We start from the raw sequence: 17,682 nt of genomic DNA, 5'->3' as shown, positions 1-17,682 counted from the left end.
CGCTCCAGCGAGCCCTGGGTGTTGGGGCCGTCCGTGGGCCCGCGATGGTTCCAATGTGCGCGCAGTATGACAGATGACCTATTGAAATAATTTCGGAGCAGTGCTGGGGTTGCCAGGACAACCAGTGCTCCCTGGGCTCGCGCCTGGCCATGTGACAGCCGCCTTGACGTCAGCTGGAGGCAGAGCCTGCGGTTTCGGCCGCGCAGCCAAAGCCTTGTGAGAACCAAGTGGATGCTGGATTTATCCCCGCCGCCGCCGCCGCTGCCGCTGCCGTTTCTCAGGGGCTGCCAGAGCATGGACTATTAAAAACTTGCATTTCTGCAGTGTGAGGTAACCATTTGCTTTATGTTCTCGTCAGGTATTCTTTTTTTTTTTTTTTTTTTTTTTGCCTTTTTAAAAAAAAAAAAAATAGAATAGAAGGCAGCTTATCGTGACTGATATTTTTTTCACTTGTTTGTTTTGGCTGGAAGTTTGCCTTGATGAACAAGCCCGGCACTATCAGATAAATGCAAAGCAGCTTCCAGTTACTAATTCTGTGTGCAGACTGCAAAGAGGAGTTAAATTTAGATTAATGATCCATGAAAGGAGAATAAAATGATATTGTTCTCGTTTGACACTTTAGGAATATAAATGAACATGAGTAATCCTGGGCTAATGCATTCGGGAGTTAAAAGAAATTATGTTTAGGTATTGTGTTGATTTGGGCATCTCTACAGCTTTATACCTCTGTTGGAACTTGTAGATTTTTAGTGCTGCCCAATTCAGGCGGGTTTGTACCAGTGTGTTCAGTGAAGGGGAAGCCAGCAGCCGATGCAGCTAGGAGCAGCTCGAAACCCAACAACTCCCAAAGTTCAAGTCTTTAAATCATCTTTGTTCACAGAGAGTCCCCGCAGCCCGCACGCTCCCCGGGCTTTCTGTCCCTCTCCTGGGGCACGCAGCACTCTTGACCGTATAGTGTTTACAGAGGAACGGATCAAGAGCTTCCTGAAAAATTATCTGAAATATGCCAAGAGAGCAACATTGCTGTAACACAGGCTTTTACCCTTTTTCTCACACGCACACACAGAGCTTGTTTTTTGCCTTTTTTTTTTTTTTTTTTTGTCTGTTGTGGGTTGAGAACGGTTAGAATAGCTAAAAAAAGAACTGCAGCATGAACAGCACCACAGTAATTGAAAAATGAAATGCTACTGGGTTCTTTTTGTAAAAAGAAGAGGGAGTTTGGGTTTGTTTCTGTATTGCACTTACTCCGAGGGGGCTGTTGTGGGGAAGGAGATCCCGGGGCTCCTGAAGTTTAGTGCCACAGACTGAGTTTGTTTGTGTGGGAACATATAGATTCATTTTAAGAACAGATTACAGCTTAAAGCATCGTGTACATTGTTTCCTGGAAAAGTATGCTAGATCGTTCTTATCTTCTCTAATTATATAGTCCTGTTCCCTTCCTCCCAAAGTTCAAAGGGTTTATTGATAATGGTAATGATTTTCTAAAGCAGCTGCCACTCTGAAACAATCATGGTGCTACAGAACAATTTAAGACACAGAGCAATGAAAGATAAAAAATTCTATAAAAATTATTCTAATGTTGCCAAATGCAGCAAAAGCAATTGTTTCAGAAACGGAGCCAAGGCAGAGATTAAAACTGAAAGCACTTCTGTAAGGAAAGTTATGGCTTAAAGCTCTAGATTTCACTGCATTTGGCATTCTTAACAGAGCAACAAGGATAAATGCATCTGAAACCTCTAAACCATTTCACTTGGCGTTCTATCATCTGTTCTTTCCAATTTGACTCTTGTGCCTAAAATATCAGTGTTTTGGGGGGCTGAGATGTTTTAAATTTTCTTTATTAAATTTTCCACCTCATGCCAATGCATCAGTGCATGAGGAATCTTGACGGGCTCCTCGCAGGTGAGTTTAACCGAGGTTTACAGGAGCCTCGCAGCTTCAGCGCGGAGGTGCTAGCATCCCGCGCACAGCCTCTCCACGGGGAGTGGGGCTCTCGGCGTCCTCGCCCGGGCAATGCGCCCGGGCTGAGCTGGGCACAGCTGCTCCCCAGCTGGTGTGGGGAGCCGTGTTTCAGCCGACGGCGGTCCCTGCCCCCCCACCAGCCTGTGAGTCCCCCCGCAGTCTGGGCAGTGGGGTCGGAGGGGAGGGCAGGGGGAGGCGGTCGACGTGACCCACCACCCTCCGAAGTCTGCTTGTTCACCAGCTTACACCCGTGGGGCAAGTCTGGTGAGGGACTGGGGCGTGGAGTACGGGGACGTATTCGAGTTGAGCAGCACCTGCCATTCCAGAGGAGTCATTCACCTTGACGCCTGGAGGATTTGGCTCCATGTGTAGATGCAGTCACCTGCCAGGTTTGACTTGAGTCGTCAGTGTGGCAATGATGCTCGGGCTTCACCTCATACGTTTAGGCTTGACTACAGTGTCATGTAGCATTTGATGCCTTGAAAACACCTGCAAGGGGAAAAATAATTGATGCAACTTTTGCTCAAGAGCTATTCATTAGAAATATTTTAAAAATAGGTTCCTCGTCTCCAGCTGGAAGGGACATATCTTGCTTTAGCAAGACTGAACAAGTCTTCAAAAGGCACTAACTTGACCTGAGAGAGGAGGCCAATAAACCGCTTCACGTTTTACCAGAAGGGTCCCGGCCGTGTTGTGGCAGGAGGTCTGAGAGGAATCCGTTACTGGGAAAGCTGGTGAGTGCCGCTGAGGTTGCACAGGGATGTGTCCTGCTTGGCTGAGTGACCAGTTCTGTCCCCTCTCGTTGAGTCTTTGGGCATCCCATCGGCCCAGGCTCCTCTGAGCCCTGGAGGTGGGGATGGCCGAGGTGCAGGCAGGCAGGCAGGCACCTCGCAGGCAGTGCGAGTGTCTGCAACTGGAGGAAATGGCACAGGTCCCTCCTCAGGGCAAGGGCAGGGGACGGTGCGTGAGGGTCGTCCTGGGGCTGCGTGCCTCTGCTCGGTGATTTCATGCTCTCGTTTTTGCTGGTCAGCTCTGTACCAAACCCTTTCAACAAACACTTGGATTTTACCTTGGGAGTGTGTGAAATTGCCAGGCAATGTAATGCTAAGCATCCTGCTGTCTCTGCCCTGCCGTGGTTTCACCCACCATGAGAAAAGAACAAACAGCCTGTAGGTTCCTTCCTACCGCCAAGACGGGGGAAGGTGGCTGCAGCCCATCCCTCATCTTCTGCCCAACTCTGCAACTGTGAGACTGCCAACTTACGTAGGCTCTGACATATTCTCTGACATAAAGAGAAAAAAAAGAGATGCATACAGACTTGGTGACACTCCACCTTCTCCTGGGAAGACCAGCTTGACCCTCATGCCTCCCATCAACCTTCATGTCATTTGCAAATGTCACCCCCTTGCGCGCACACAAGGAGGAGATGATCTTTTCTGACAGTCTCCTTGTCCATGGAGAAGGGCGAGCAGACCAGCAATTCCTGAGAAATTGGACCACTTCACCTTAGGAGAGACTTTGGCTGAAAACAGGACTGAGATCTCTTTGAGTCACTTCTCACACAACTGGATACAGTCAAAGAAATTAAAAACAGACGTGAGCTGTTGATGCCTCTAGCCTAGTAATAATAACACACTCAAGCCTTTAGTGTGCTTTACCTTGATCTGGTTGAGTTGATGGGCAATGACAATCTAAATTTAAGCTAGAAGCATAATAAAACCTAAAAACCCCTTGCAACACAGAGCACTGACTCCTTCTTGCATTTTTCAAACAGAATGAGATTTCTGCTGTCTTTTTAAAGGTCCGAGTCACTACTCAAGGCAATAATTCAGAGGGAAATAAAATCCCCCGTACCGGGGGGGGGGGGGGGGGCAATTGTCAGACAGTGGGAACTGATGTAGCAGTACCGAGTTTCAAGCTCTTAAATTACATATTGCAGAAGTTGATTTCCACCCTGCTAAAAATCATTACGTTGTGCTAATTTAATGTCCTGCATCAACACTAGCAACAACTGTTTTAAATGATAACTGAGCTGCAGTAGAGATTTGGCATTTTAAGCAACAATTGCTTTTCCAATTAAACGCAGATGCCATGCATATGGTACTCTGAATGCAGAATGAAAGATGACCTGATTGCTGCTTCCAAGCTAGAGCAACAAAAATCCTAACTCTGGAATGTTTTTGGTAGTCATATTTTAGAAATAATCTTCCATGGTGAGCCAAAATCTATGCAGACAGTTATAGTCAGATAACAGTTAAAAAAATAGACCATGTTTTGGCTGTACTTTTGCTGCTGTTAAATTTATCTTCTTAAATAGCAGGGAGTATGAGTTGAGGTTTGAGAAACAGTAATTTTGTAATTATTTTACATGGATCGAATTATTCTGTCATCAAATTTGCATTTCAGACAGCATTACAGTATGAAAATATAATTAGAAACTGTAATTCAGGAATTGCTGAATGTGATATTTCCCAGAGGGAGCACTGTGAAGAAGCTGCCCTCACTACAACTTTAGCAAATGTTGAAATCCTATAGGTGGAAAATGTGAAGGCCGAGTTGTAAAGTTCCTCTCCCTTCTGTGGTCTCCACATGCTGTCAACTTTCTGCCGAACTTCATTTTTTTGCAAGATTCATTTCTACAGAAACATCTAATCATTAAGAGCTGAAGTGCTCAGATCCTGTTCTGCTGAATTTCAGTCTGGCTGTGCTGATAGTTACTGAATTGCTTTCAGCCACAAAATGACACTGAGATAATGTAAGGATCTGATTTACACACAGAAAAGCCAGAAAGCTTGTAGTTAGGACTGAAATGCTGGTTTTAATTTGCCCAGCACCCAGAATTCCCAGCAATGCCTCCTCTCATGGGAGAGAGCAGAGGATGGGTCTCAGTTTAGCTCTGTTTCTCTTCTTTTGCAATTCAAGACTTTTTGCTGTATTTGTTCACAGTGTTGTGCAAAGTTTTAGCTGCGTAAATCTTACTGATGTTAATCCTTACTTTTTTTTACTATTCCTGATATGATCTTTGGCTTATCGTAGATATATTAGCTGGAAATGAACACATCTCCTCTTCTTAGTTGGGCTTGTGTTGATAAATACCATCCAGTTTTGTCTGAGACACACCCTTCGTTGGAGAGCATCATCCATGGCCAATTTTTCCCACCACCTTGTTGGGGCATTGGACATGCCCGCATGTGGGGCAAAGCCTGTGATGCACAAAGCAAAGCCAGCACTGGGAGGAGGCAGATGTTGAGTGTGGGGCATGTTTGATGCTTTGGTGTCCCCATACATCTCTCACAGTCTTGCTGAGAGACAGTCCCAGTGCTCCTCCAGGGGAAATGTCAGGACAGGGCAGGAAAAGAAGTGTGGACCTGTGAACCCAGGACTGCATGGATAAATGGGCTGGCTGGTGACATGGTTCCTAGTGCCTCAGGGACACTGTCGCTCCCAGTGCGCTCTGAGGAACAAAACCATCTTCCTGTGCCTGCCCAGGGCCACCTTCCTGCACGCACCTACACCCAGCCCCGGCACTTTGCCTGGGCGCAGGGGAGGACATCTGCCCTGTCGCTCGCATTTTGGGTGATGCACGTCCTGCAATCTGGGTCTGGTATTTGCAATGTGAGCAAAGGAGAGGAGCTGCAGAGTGTTGCTGCAGATGACCTGAGAAGGCATTTTTGTTAGGGAGGGCGTGATAAGACAGGCTGGCTCTTTATGGATGTCATGGTTTAACCCCAGCCAGCATGTACTTAGCAACTCCAGAGGGGCAGGAGACAGTGTTTCAGCTGGCTTTGTGCAAGGAAGCAGGTGCACTCTGGGGTTGAGAGGCTTTGAGACAGGTTTATACCTGCCACATTTGTCACAAAGCCTCTTAGCAGTGTGCTGAATTCCACCGTCGAGAGCATGGGGCCTCGGGAGCGGGCCACAGCCAGGCTGGCCTGCCGCAGGGGCGCGATGGACCAGCTGGGATGGGGCACGTGGGGGAAGGAGAGCCCTGGGCAGGACTAAGTGACCACCAGGTGATAACGGGATGAGGCCAGGGGCAGGCTTGCCCTTTCTTGGCTGTTCTGCTGTCACTGTTCCTGCACTGCTGCGTTTGCCCCAGCAGGGACCTCTGGTAGCATTGCCCAGCGTCCCTGGGCATCTGTGGTACGCACCAGCCAACCCTCGTGTGAAAACGGAGCTGTCTGAGGGAGTCCGGAAAGCGAAATGCTTCCTACGTTCATAGTGATGCTCTGTCATCTTGCTGCTGTCTGATGTAACAGTGGCAGAAAGGGCTGCTCTCTCTACTGGATGCTGAGTTCAAAATAGGGCTAGAGAAACACTGCACAGTCAACCCTTGCACGGTACTTGCTACTGGAGGACAAAGATTTTGCCTTTAAGAGCTTCATGCTCGTTTTCATACTATAGAAGAGATCGGGTTTTGGAGAGACCCAAGATTACGTGTATGGAGGTTTTATTGATGAGCAGATCAGGTAGTTTACAGGCTTGTGCTCCAAAGAAGACAAGTTAAAGCTGGAGAAGGTCAAAGTTAGCTTCTTTCCTCACCAAATTCCCTCAGTCCTAGAGCAGGCAGAGTCCCTGATTATGCCTCACACGGCTTTTCTGCGTCTCCTCCAGGACTGCAAAACCACAATGGATTCAGCTCATTTGAAGTGTCTAACTTCAACTGAATAATACTCAAAGAGACTTCAGCCATGAAGCAATTCATCCTCGAGAACCTTTAACTCTAGAGAAAATATTCTGTTCATGTTGTGTGCATGTTCCTAATGGCAAATCAAAGATAGCAGGGGGAAGCGAGCACAAAGCCGTTGATTATTTCCACAACTGCTATATGCTTCCCATCACAACACTATTCTTTTGTGCAGAATGGCAGCATGATTGCAGAGTCCTCTTTAACTTTACCATTTTAGCAAGCCCAGGTCCAATTAGAGCAATTATATCTCAGCAGAAACACTGTCTGTTGTCCTCTGGACCTGTCTGTCAAGTGTCCTATTCATAGCTGTTTATCTTGTGTGAGGTTTTTCACGTAAAGTCTTTCTGACCCTACTAAAACAGTCTCATCTGAAGGGTAGCCTGTATTTTTTGTAAACTTATTTCACAGGCTGATGTGAACAAGAAGAGTGCAAAATTACGGCTGGCCAAGGATACATCTTTCAGCCTAACCACGGTCTCCTCCTGCTTGAACATTATAGCTGATTTGACACAGAACGCAGATTTCACTTTCAATTATTTCACTTCACCCTTCACTTTCAATTACTTTACTGCTAACAGTTGAGAACATTATCAGAATTTGCAGTTCTTCCTTGCCGCATTGGAGGGTTTCCTTACTCAAAATCCCCAACGTGAGTTGCAAGGCATGTAATGTTTGACGGCACATGATATTAAACCACTTGCAGCTCTGAAGTCTGTGTGGGACTATCTGGTCACCAAGTTACTGTAGAGCCACTGGGTAGTGGGCACTTCTGCCAAAAGATTATCTACGTTTTGCTTTATCTCGTCTCTCAGAGCCTGATGAAGGAGCTGAGTGACTCCTGCCAAAGAAGTCCCCCTTGTCCCTGCTAAGGTAAAAGCTGAGAAGCAGAGCTCAGTGAAAGGCAGAAGTGATGGGACCTGGGAAGGTCAGGGGCAGTGGAAAGAGGAACTCTTCTCTTTCTGAACAAAAAAATAGATTTTTCTTTTCTCATACTTCTCCTGGAAGAGAAAATCCAGGGAGCAGCGTTTGGAGACTTTTCCCTGGAACAAAATGAACTCTTTTCTGACAATTCAGAAATGAGATGATTGCCTGTGAGAGGGCAGCCCTCGTCCCTGCCACTGGCTCTGTGCATCCATGGGAGTCCCAGACGACACGTACAGCAGTGCTCGGGCAGAGCAGTGTCGCTTTAGGAACTGAAAACACAAGCTCAGACCTTAGCCATTCTTCCTCCAGCATCATCAGGGCAGAGGATCCGCCACATTTGTTTCCTATTTTGCCTCTCTTCTGCTAGGTTGTAGCCCATGAAGGAAGGCAGCCGGTCGCTTTTGTCAGGAGGAGCTGCGGAGCTGCCCGTAGTGGGGGCCCAGATGTCACCTGTGCCTTCCCTTGGCACAGGATGCCGCAGGCAGGAGAGCCGTGCCAGTGCTGAGCGGGCTGCAATGAGACCTCACAGACCTGGTCACACGAGCGGCAAGGATAAATGAGAGCTGATGAAACAGCAGTATACCATGCTCCATGTCAGCTCCGCGGGGGGTCTTGGTGAATTTGTTAAGTCTATAATGTTTACCTGGATCTGCAGCCTTGGCGGCTTCTCTTCTTGCACCATTGATGGCCTTTTCTCTGGGAACCATGGGCAGTGAGCTGCTGTGCAGGGTTAGACACCCCACCCCCCCACCCCCCATCATAATGCTTGTGATGCCCCCATTAGAAAAATGCAATTCTTTCAGAGATAACAAAAGGTGACAGAAGCACTAGTAGGGTGAGTGCTTGCCTGACTTTTGCTCTTTTCATTATACACTGGGAGCCTTGCGGAAACCCCCACCTCACTTAATTCAAAGCGTCTGATTAAAAATTGAAGTGTATTTCTCTATTAGTTCACCGTGTGTCAGTGTCAGTTTACTGTGGTGTTGTTCCCGTATGTAGAGCCTGTAGTAAAACACATCTTTCCTGTGCACAGCTCCCACCTTGCTTGTGGATGGCGCTCCGGGCAGGTTGGTGAAGAGGCAGCTGGGAGAGAAAGGGTTAAAAAACCCCACAGTTACCAGTTTGTGGCATTTTTGAAAACAGCAGCTTTTCTTTTGTTTGCTGAATTCCCCATGCTTTTCCAGTGCTACTCCCATTATTCATGTCTTTCCCAAAATAACATTTTTAAGCAGAGGAATGGCTTGAGCAGGGAGAGAAGGGGATCCGCAGCCCGAGCCGGACAGCTGCATGCGCTTCTGTGTCTGCGCCGAGGCGGCTCCGAGCTGCCCGAGGATGCTAATGGCAGACTACCAGGCAGGTGGCAATTCCCAGTGTTTCAGGCAATTCTGCTTCCTCAGCGGCAAGCCTGGCAATTCCTTCCTGACAGTCCTCAGTGGTGCTTCTTGGGGGCAAGCTTTGGGTTTGCACAGCTTGCAGCTGGCCTTGCAGAGAAACGTTTGTTATCCTTCTTACAAAGGGGAAGCCTGAACACATCCAAATGGCTTCCAGCTACACGGGGGACGTGATCATGGCCAGCGGGGTGGAAAGGTGCCCTGGCAGGCACCGTGCTCCTGCCGTCCAGTGTCTTTGTAACCCAACTTGACCAGAAGCGTCTCTTGGTGGAGGATGCTCCTTTGAAGGAGAGGGAGGGGAAGCCTCTGGGAAAATAAGCCCGAGGGAGCCTGGCCCCAGGAACAGTGACGCAGGCAGATCCCACTCAGCCGGGATGCAGCCCCAGCCCTTGGGGTCCCTCAGGTGTCCCATCCTTGAATGCTGACCCGGGAAAGCAGCTGCTCCCAAGGGGCTCCCTGGCAGCACCCACCAGGGTTGGCTGAGGACACCCCTCTCTCATCCCTCTCAGTCAGGCGCACAGCCAAACACCGCAAGCTCCAGAACGGGTGCCGGCAGCCATCCTTTGTGGGTGCGGGGGAGGACGGTGGAAAAGAAACCCTGAGAGGAATTAAAAATTAAATGCTCGTGGCAGCAGCTTGCTGTTACCACATGCCAGCAGTTCGCCTTCGCTGTGGCTGGCCAGTCACCCAAGTGCTGAGTGGGAGGAGAGGAGCATCCCATCCTCGCTGCCCTTGCTGGACACCAGCCAGCCCTCCCGTGGCCCTGGCGGGGGGATGGAGAGGAGCTGCCCCCCGCTGCGTGCGGGGGCTTCGGCACACAGGAACCCCCAGCTCTGCACCACCAGAGCCAGCAGCATCCACCCCTCCGTGGAAATCCCCGGAGTCATAGTGAAAGGCACCGCGCGAGGAGCTGGCCAGACCCAGATGAGTCACGCGCCGCTTGGACAGATGCTGCTGCTAAATGCAGGGTGCTGGGGAGCTGGACTAGCCCTACCACAGCCCTCTCTCTGGTCTGGGGTCTGGAATAACCCCAGCAACTGGCTTGCTTATTCTGGGCGGAGGCTGAGCCCACAGGGGGCAAGGGTCAAGCCTGCCAAGGTTGGTATTTGGGGGTACAAGGGCTGAGCCCCACTGGTGCTGGCATTCAGGGGTGCCACTGACACGTATGTGAAGAGCAGTGTCCACTGCAGTGGAGAGCAGGACACACGTAGAGGCAGCGTGGGAGCAAGGCTCTGGGATCGGTGTCGCTGCCAGTATCAGGCAGAAGCCTGGGTGCAGAGCTGCGATGGAGATGCCCCAGTCCCTGCCCGCTTGTATCACCAGAGAGCACCAGCACCCGGCAGACGCTGTCTCCCGGCGCCCTCCTCCGCAGCTGGGGCTGCCACTGCCCACTCCACCATTCCCACCTCCCCCGGCCCTTCTCGCTGGCATTTCCCTCATGTGCTCACCAGCGGTGCATTTGTCCCTCTTTGGCGTGTCAGTCCAGCTCCTTGGTCTGCAAGTGCCCTGAAACCCCTTCAGAGCCCCAGCAGGCCCACCACAGAGCCCGAGGCCACTTGCAGAGGGTGTCCCAGATGATTTGGACCTTGGGTCTACTTCATAATCCTCTCTCAATACCCGTTTCCCAGTAGGTAAGAATTTGCTTCCCTCAAGCCTTGACATTTCTTATTTTAGCATTAATATTCAAGTAGGTGACAAGCTATCCAGTTTCCTGAGATGTGTTTGTACTGCAGATGCTGGCTGTGTCCATACCGCATAAAACAGGGAGCATCCCCAGCACCGGAGCTCTGTTATCAAAACTGCAGTTCTGCTCCCAGCCAATTCATATCCTCCCAGCCTGGTGCCAAAGCCCAGTCTGGGACTTAGCCTGTGCCACTGGGCCCATCCCATGGGGAAGATAGCACACGGTCACTCTTCAGGAGGGTGCGAAGTTCAGTAGGATGGATGAGGGAACTTCTGTGCCAGTTGGCTCCCATGCTGGGGAATGCACCCAGATGCATTTGCTTTGTAGTCACAAGTGATGTGGTAAATGTCATCATGCATAACTGGGTGGGAATCCTTGGTGAGAAGAACCTTAAAAATAGAAAAGTGTTTTTACTGAAGCCCAGGACTGGGGAGAGCTCGTGAGCTGCAAGCTCTCACCACGGCCACCGGCAGGAAACCAGCCTGCTGGAGCATGACAAAAAGGCTGGCAGCTCCAGTCTGTCAAACAAAGCAGTGGGTTTTTAATAGGACCAAAGTGAAGGAAGTGAGGAACGCAGCTAGAAGGAGGGATAAAGAAAAACCTTTGATCTATAGAGAAATAGGCTCTTTACTCAGCTGTCTGTACAGAGGGACGTTATCACATACACTGCTCACCTGACCCTGTACAGAGGTTTCTTTCCCCCTGTGTGTTGGTTTGATGCTGATTTCGTGCCGTTCCTTGGTACACATGCTTCATTCTGCCTGGCTGTATTTTAATCCTTTTCTACTTTACAATCCGTTTATTTTAAAGATGTGAAAATTGCAGAGGTGAATATCGAGTACTACACTCCTTCTGCTCTGCAATTTCTCCGGAATGAGTAAGTTGTTATCACCTGTATTAACCTTCTCGATGAGAAACCAACATGATCCACTTTTCTAATGCTGTGTTGTGCCTAATACTTGTTTTTTAAAGCCCCCCTTCCCTGAAGCAAGCACTGTGCACTGCATAATGCCGCTGCAACTGCCCGGCTGCCACAGCCCCGCGCGCAGCACTGCGTCTGCCATGCAGCGCTGCCACGTATTTTGTATTTCGCTCTGGAAGAGGGAACTGATGTCCAGGTGCTCTGTTCGTAAAACTTCAGGGTTGAAAAAGGTAAAAACCAAAGGAGATTTCAGAATGCAGTTTTCTCCCAGTGCTTCTGTTTTTGTTGAATTCAACCTTTATGTTTTTGGCCTTGGAGCATAATGTCAGTGGGGTTTGAGAGAGCCAGGGGAGCATTTACCTATCTCCTTGCCTGCAGCTTTTCAAGCAGGTTTGATTGTTTTTATTACTTCCTCTGTTAGATGTGGAGTCTTTTCCACTTTCCCTGGATTTCCCACTTTCCCTGGATTTCCCAGTCACATCCAGCTGCCCGTGCCTCTGTTCTGGTGCAGCAGCCTCCTGTCCCTGGGGACATTGCTGGCTGTGAGGCTGGTGGGACAGGACATGCCTTCCACCTTGCCGTGTGCTGGAAATGCAGCTTATTTATCAGATGCCCAGCAGAGGCAGGCTATGTCACTTGGCAGAGGGCAAAATCTGTCATGCTGGGACTCTTTAGGCTGGGGTCCCCATTTAAACCCCTCCACGGACTCAGTTGTAACCCCAGGCAAATCACTTAATGTCAATGGCCATCCCAGTCAGACGAAGGTGACCCCGACTATGATGACTTGGCAGGTCCTTTCATGGAAGCCATCGCATGGCACGCTTTGATATTATTTGCAGCTTTGCATCAAAGCCCTGCAGAGCACAACAATATTGGCTGGGATCTTTTGAACAGTGGGATTTAGTAAGGCAGGACCCCAGCTTTTAGTAAAACAGGCTGTGGGTATGAAAGTTTTCCCCTTTCACTTGCAAACAGAAGTTGCTGTGCTCATATTGCTCCAAATAACAAAGGGGATTTAGGAAGACTAGCATTAAGCCATTTTTTGATAGTCATTGAATATGTTTTAATCCTTATTAGCCTTGAGCAATTGTTTCCCAGTGAACTCACGGAAGGATAGGTATAATTAAAGATCTGTTCTGTGCAGCCTGCCATGCATTTATAGCTACACAACTGCTCTCACTAACGAAACAGAAATGTGTCTTTCTAAAGGAAAGCTCAACAACAGGAAATATTTCTTTCACAAAACTGAACACAAGTGTTTCTTCCAAGCGTCATCAGATAAAAGCAAAAACTTTATTAAATTTCTAGTTCCACTAAGTACCTGGCTGTAATGTACAATTAATTTCCTTGACTTAGTTCATTTTTTAACCAAAATGTAATCCTGTTTTAAAGCACAGTTGTTGCATCTGGTAATAAAAGTCTATTCAACCGTCTGCGTGTTTCATCAGTGTTTGCATTCCTTGTTCTGTGTCATATTTTGCGTTTTGGTTCAATCTTTCCACTGAAGAATCAGTGTTGTCCAAATTGCTACTGCTCAGCTGGACGTAACTCCCTATTCCTTACTACTTAAAGTTCGTTACCTAATTCTGCTGGTGGGTAATTTTGATCAAGATTTCACAGCGTGCTATATTTGCCCATGCAGACAATACAGTGACAGGCTTTTCTCCCAGTCATTGCTGAAATCCCCCACCACACCCACTGCAGAGGTTTATGATCGCTGCCTCTCAGGCATCTGGCACAAATGGAAGCGGCACCATTGTGTGATATGCTCGTTACTTCAGGCATTGGCCTTGAGAAGTGCTGGGTAATTGGATGGTTTGTCATGTCTGTTTAAGCACATTATTCCGGAAACTGCTCCTCCTCCAATCAATAAAAGACTCCATAAAATTGTTTAAACATATTAAGAAAAATGTGATTTACTCCAGGAATCTTTACTGCATTTCATTATAAGCTACTGAATCTAATATACAAAGAAGATCACTTTAATTATAAGTGGAGAAAAGGAAGATCTACGCTATGTTCCCACTAAGGAACTATCAGCAACATGCACCTTCTCCATCTAATGCAGTTACGTAAAATAATTAGGTTTGGTGTTTCTAATGGGAACAGTGGTTAACTATATTACACAGCCCCCAGGAGAAATTGGCATCAGATGAATTTGTTCGGTATTGTGGTATCTGTTCTCAACTACTTTTTCCTGCCCTGAGGAAACCCATGAGATGATAGCCAAAAAGTGGGCAGAGGGTTCAGAAAATGGGCCGTTGATCTCCCCGTCTCATCTCGAACCAGTTTCACTGCGCTCGGTGCTGCCCTCTGGAAGCTCATTAGCTAGCAGAGGACTGTGGTGGTCCTCTCTGCTTGCAGACCCATGCATGGCTAGTTTTTGTTTTACAAGTGCCTTGGTGTCATTCACTACTGTTTTGTGCATTATTGCTATTTCAAATCCTGGGCAGACAGTTTTCGGAGAAGGAAAAGAAAAAACTCAGTCCAAAGGGGTGTCCTAGAGCAACAGCTCCCTTCTATCTGTGTTCTTCCCCATTAAGTGGACAGTTGACAACTTTCATACATGTTACCTTCTTGAATTTTTGCATATAAGCACCTGATGGCTAAACAGCAGAATCAAACATCTCCTGTACCCCGCAACATCCAAAGGGTCTGTGTTACTTACTGCAGGAGCACCCCTCCTTAAAACTGTCCTTTATAATATTTGAAACATAGAGAAGACACACTGAAGGGTGAATATTATGTTATTTTGTTACATGAAGTACTTTCTAGCCATGAATAACTGAGGGCTGTTTATCTCCCTGTGGAGGAATGGGTGTGCTGAGGCTAGCAAGGAAAGAAGGAGGCCCAGCAGCAGAGCGGTACGTGATGTGACGCTGGGGATGGGGGATCGGGAGCGCAGGGATACAGGATTGCAAAGCCTGAGCAATGAAGCAGCGCCTGTGCGCCCTGGCTGTGGGAACAGCGCCGTGCGTTCAGGGTACTGCTGCATGAAGGCGACAAGTGGAGGAGTTCCTCCGTGTCTGTCATGGTGTGGCGTGGGGGGGAGCACGGAGCCAGGTGCCTCCCCGCCATCACAACTGAGACAGTCCTGGGCAAGTAGTGCTGGAGCAGAAGGATGGCCATCAGGAGGTTTAAGTGCCAACAGCCTCTGTGCCCTGGTAGGGTCGGGCAGTGTCTGCTGAGAGTCTGTCCTGGGCCAGTCCTCCTGTGAGCCCCTGTCAATCCAGGAACCTTGAAAACTGACCCCAACTGGTCCGGGAGCACAGGACCAGCTGATGAGAAAAGCCATACAGGTGTTTTAGAAAATCCTTTCCTCCCTCTTCCTATGCATCAGTTCAGGCAACACTGAAATGCAGCTGTCACCCAGTAATCTTTGAAAAGTGGTCAGAGGTCTTCAGATGAAAAAGCTATGTGGTATTAATAAGTTATTGTGTTCCCTATAGGAGACAAAGGGATCACATTAAGGAAGAAAAAACTTTGTAGGAAGTGTGAATTGCTCTCTCAATACTGAATAGAAACTGGGCACATGATTCACTTTCGAAGAAAATGGAAAACTTACTATTTCACAGATCTGGACAACATATTCTGCTAATCCTCTTGACCCCAAGGTTAAGCCCATTCAGCTGTGTATTTTTCTGAGGTTACTTGTGGATCTTAATTTCAATTAAATTTTTTGCAATAATTATATTGCTGCTCCTAGTGCTCTCTGATGCTTGAATTGATAGAGCTGGCTGGCCCTCCTGACCTGCCTACTGTGTCCTGGCACTCACTCATCTGCTTGTATAACCCTCTGCTCAGACTCCTGCTGCTGCGCATCACTGATGTGAGGTGGTAGGAGATTACATACTGCGGAGGAAGACAGAGATATAAACACGTTTGCTTAATGTTACTGCCTTTGGCTCTCCTCTTGGTGATCCTCTGTGCCAGAAAAAACTCTGCCCACTGTAATAAGGGCACTTGTTTTGTAGGATGCCCTTTCTCTTCCAGAGGAAGGCAGGACAGGAAGGGACCTCCTTACTCATGCAGTCCACTGCAGGTATCTATGTCATATAGATCCTATTCATGGATTTTTCAAACTCCGTTTTCACACGAGCTAGGCCATTTGTGATCTTTGGAGAAGGCTGTTCCACAGACTTTGGTGCTCCAGTGGTTAGAGATTTGCTTCTCATTCCCAGCCAAAATTTATTCATGGCTAGTTTATACCCATTTGTTCTTGTGCCAGCATTGTCCTTCAGTTTAAATAGCTTTTCTCCTTCCCTAGTGTTTACCCCCTCTGATGTATTTATAGACTACAACCATATCCCCTCTTGGCCTTTCTTTAGCTCGGCTAAACAGCCGAGTGCCTCTGGGCTCCTCTGAGAGCACAGGCTTTCCATTCCCTTATTTGGCTTCACAGCCCTGCTCTGCAGCCACTGCGGGCCAAAATCCCTTCTCCTGAGCATGCTTTCCTGGCCACGCACTACAGTAATCCAGGTGAGCCCTTGTATCTCCAAACACTTGCACAGCCTGCTGCTTTTTCGTTGATAGCATTGGTACTTCCCCCTGCCCGGACTCACCAGATCAGTCTCAGCAGGTTCATTAGGAAACATCATTTGTCTCCTGCAGGTCACATCATACTGGTGTTTTCCAGTTATCTTAAGGCTATGTAAGATCTTCAGCTCTTCCTTCTGCTCCTAACATTTCTAGTTAAAAGCATCGGTTCTTCCTACTGGTTCCTCAGAAACTGCACTTTGTCACAAGGAGTTTCATCCCCTTGCACTGTTCCAGTGCTAAAATCATCCCATCCTTCTTGTGTGGTAGCCTGGCTGTCCAGCTGACAGTGCCTCTCACCTTGGTGTCATCAGCAACTGCACTGCTCTGAGATTATGCATCATGGTTATTAATGATAATGCTAAACAAGATCCATCCTGAGACTCATCTTTGAAGAACCCTTTTGTAACCACCCTCCACCTGAGGTTTCCCCTTTCATTTCAACCCATGATCCTTAAAGAGGAAACATCTGTCCGACTCTGTCCCCCACATCCCCCAGCAGGAATGATTTATTTGATTTTACCTAAGTGGTTTTGAATTAACCTTTCTATATACATCTATATATCTATTAGAAACAAAAGGTTACATGCTGGTTTGAAAGCCACTGCAGGCAGACTTTCTACGGGGTTTCCATATAAGGTCAGTTCTGCCAAGAAACTTTAGTTCTAACCTCTAACATTTCTACAACTTCAGCCTGAGATCTCTCTTCAGCAGGACTTGCCAATTGTGGTGCTCAAGTCAGGGTGTTAGCAGATGTGTTTTGCTCTGTTTCAGTCTCCCAGCGGGTTATGAAGCCAAATTCAGGATTCGAATGACTAAACTCATTATTCAGGCTTAGGACACTTTTTTATGGGAATTTGGAATGGGGTGAAAATTCTTTTGTGCTCTGGGCTGTGTTCCTCAGATTTTGGCCTGCAGAGGAATAGCAAAAATTATATTTGTACCCTTTCCATTCAAAATGGGTGAAACTATAAATATCTTGTAGTCCTAAAACAACATTCCTGCTAGTTCTTCAATTAAGACTACAAGACTTCTCCCGCAATATCTCCCTGTGATTCCTCACAAAGATCTGTCATCTTTTCTTCTTTGTGCCAAAGGGTTTAGAGACTTTTGGAGGAGTTGGTGGTGACATCCCACAAACCAAAGAACAGAGCTACTTCTCTTTTAGGCTCAAATAAAGCAAGAGAGGAGAAATTACTGAATATTTGGCTGCCCTTTTGATGACAGGAAAAGCAGTCCTTGCCCTCCTTCCCTTGAACAGTTCAAGTTTTGGATATCTCTCAATGTTATCAGCTAGTTTTTCTGGATGTGTTGTATAAATGAGAACTGAACGATTCTTCCTTTAGAAAGAAGAGGAAAAAGCCTTCAGAAATGTCAAACCAGTCTAGTTAAGCCTGCTCCCTGCATTATAATTTAGCTTTTTTTATTAACATTAGAGCATTCTCTGATCTGAAGAATAAGCTTTCACCTTTGCATATTGAGGGCTGGCTGACAAGCCTTCACCTCATGCCTACATCCGAGATGTTGTAAAACCAAGGACCAGATACTCCCATGACACTCCAGACTTCATCTT

At 47.6% G+C, this 17,682-nt stretch overlaps 1 protein-coding gene across 3 annotated transcripts in view; it reads left to right on the top strand.

Moving 5' to 3' along the window:
* The first annotated feature begins 207 nt into the window (after positions 1 to 207).
* The window catches only part of NCALD (neurocalcin delta), a 60,339-nt gene continuing 42,864 nt past the window's right edge, over positions 208 to 17,682 (top strand). For 2 of the 3 annotated variants that reach the window (XR_007508465.1, XM_049819929.1), the window contains exon 1: positions 208 to 330. The gene's annotated coding sequence lies outside the window, so the exon portion shown is untranslated. Of the gene's footprint in view, positions 359 to 17,682 lie in introns of all 3 variants that reach the window. The other variant, XM_049819942.1, reaches the window with a different exon arrangement.

This window comes from Accipiter gentilis, chromosome 2 (genome assembly GCF_929443795.1).
Source record: "Accipiter gentilis chromosome 2, bAccGen1.1, whole genome shotgun sequence".
Classification (NCBI taxonomy): domain Eukaryota; kingdom Metazoa; phylum Chordata; class Aves; order Accipitriformes; family Accipitridae; genus Astur; species Astur gentilis.
The sequence above is the reverse complement of the archived record's forward strand: the minus strand, read 5'-3'. Positions and strand labels throughout refer to the sequence as shown.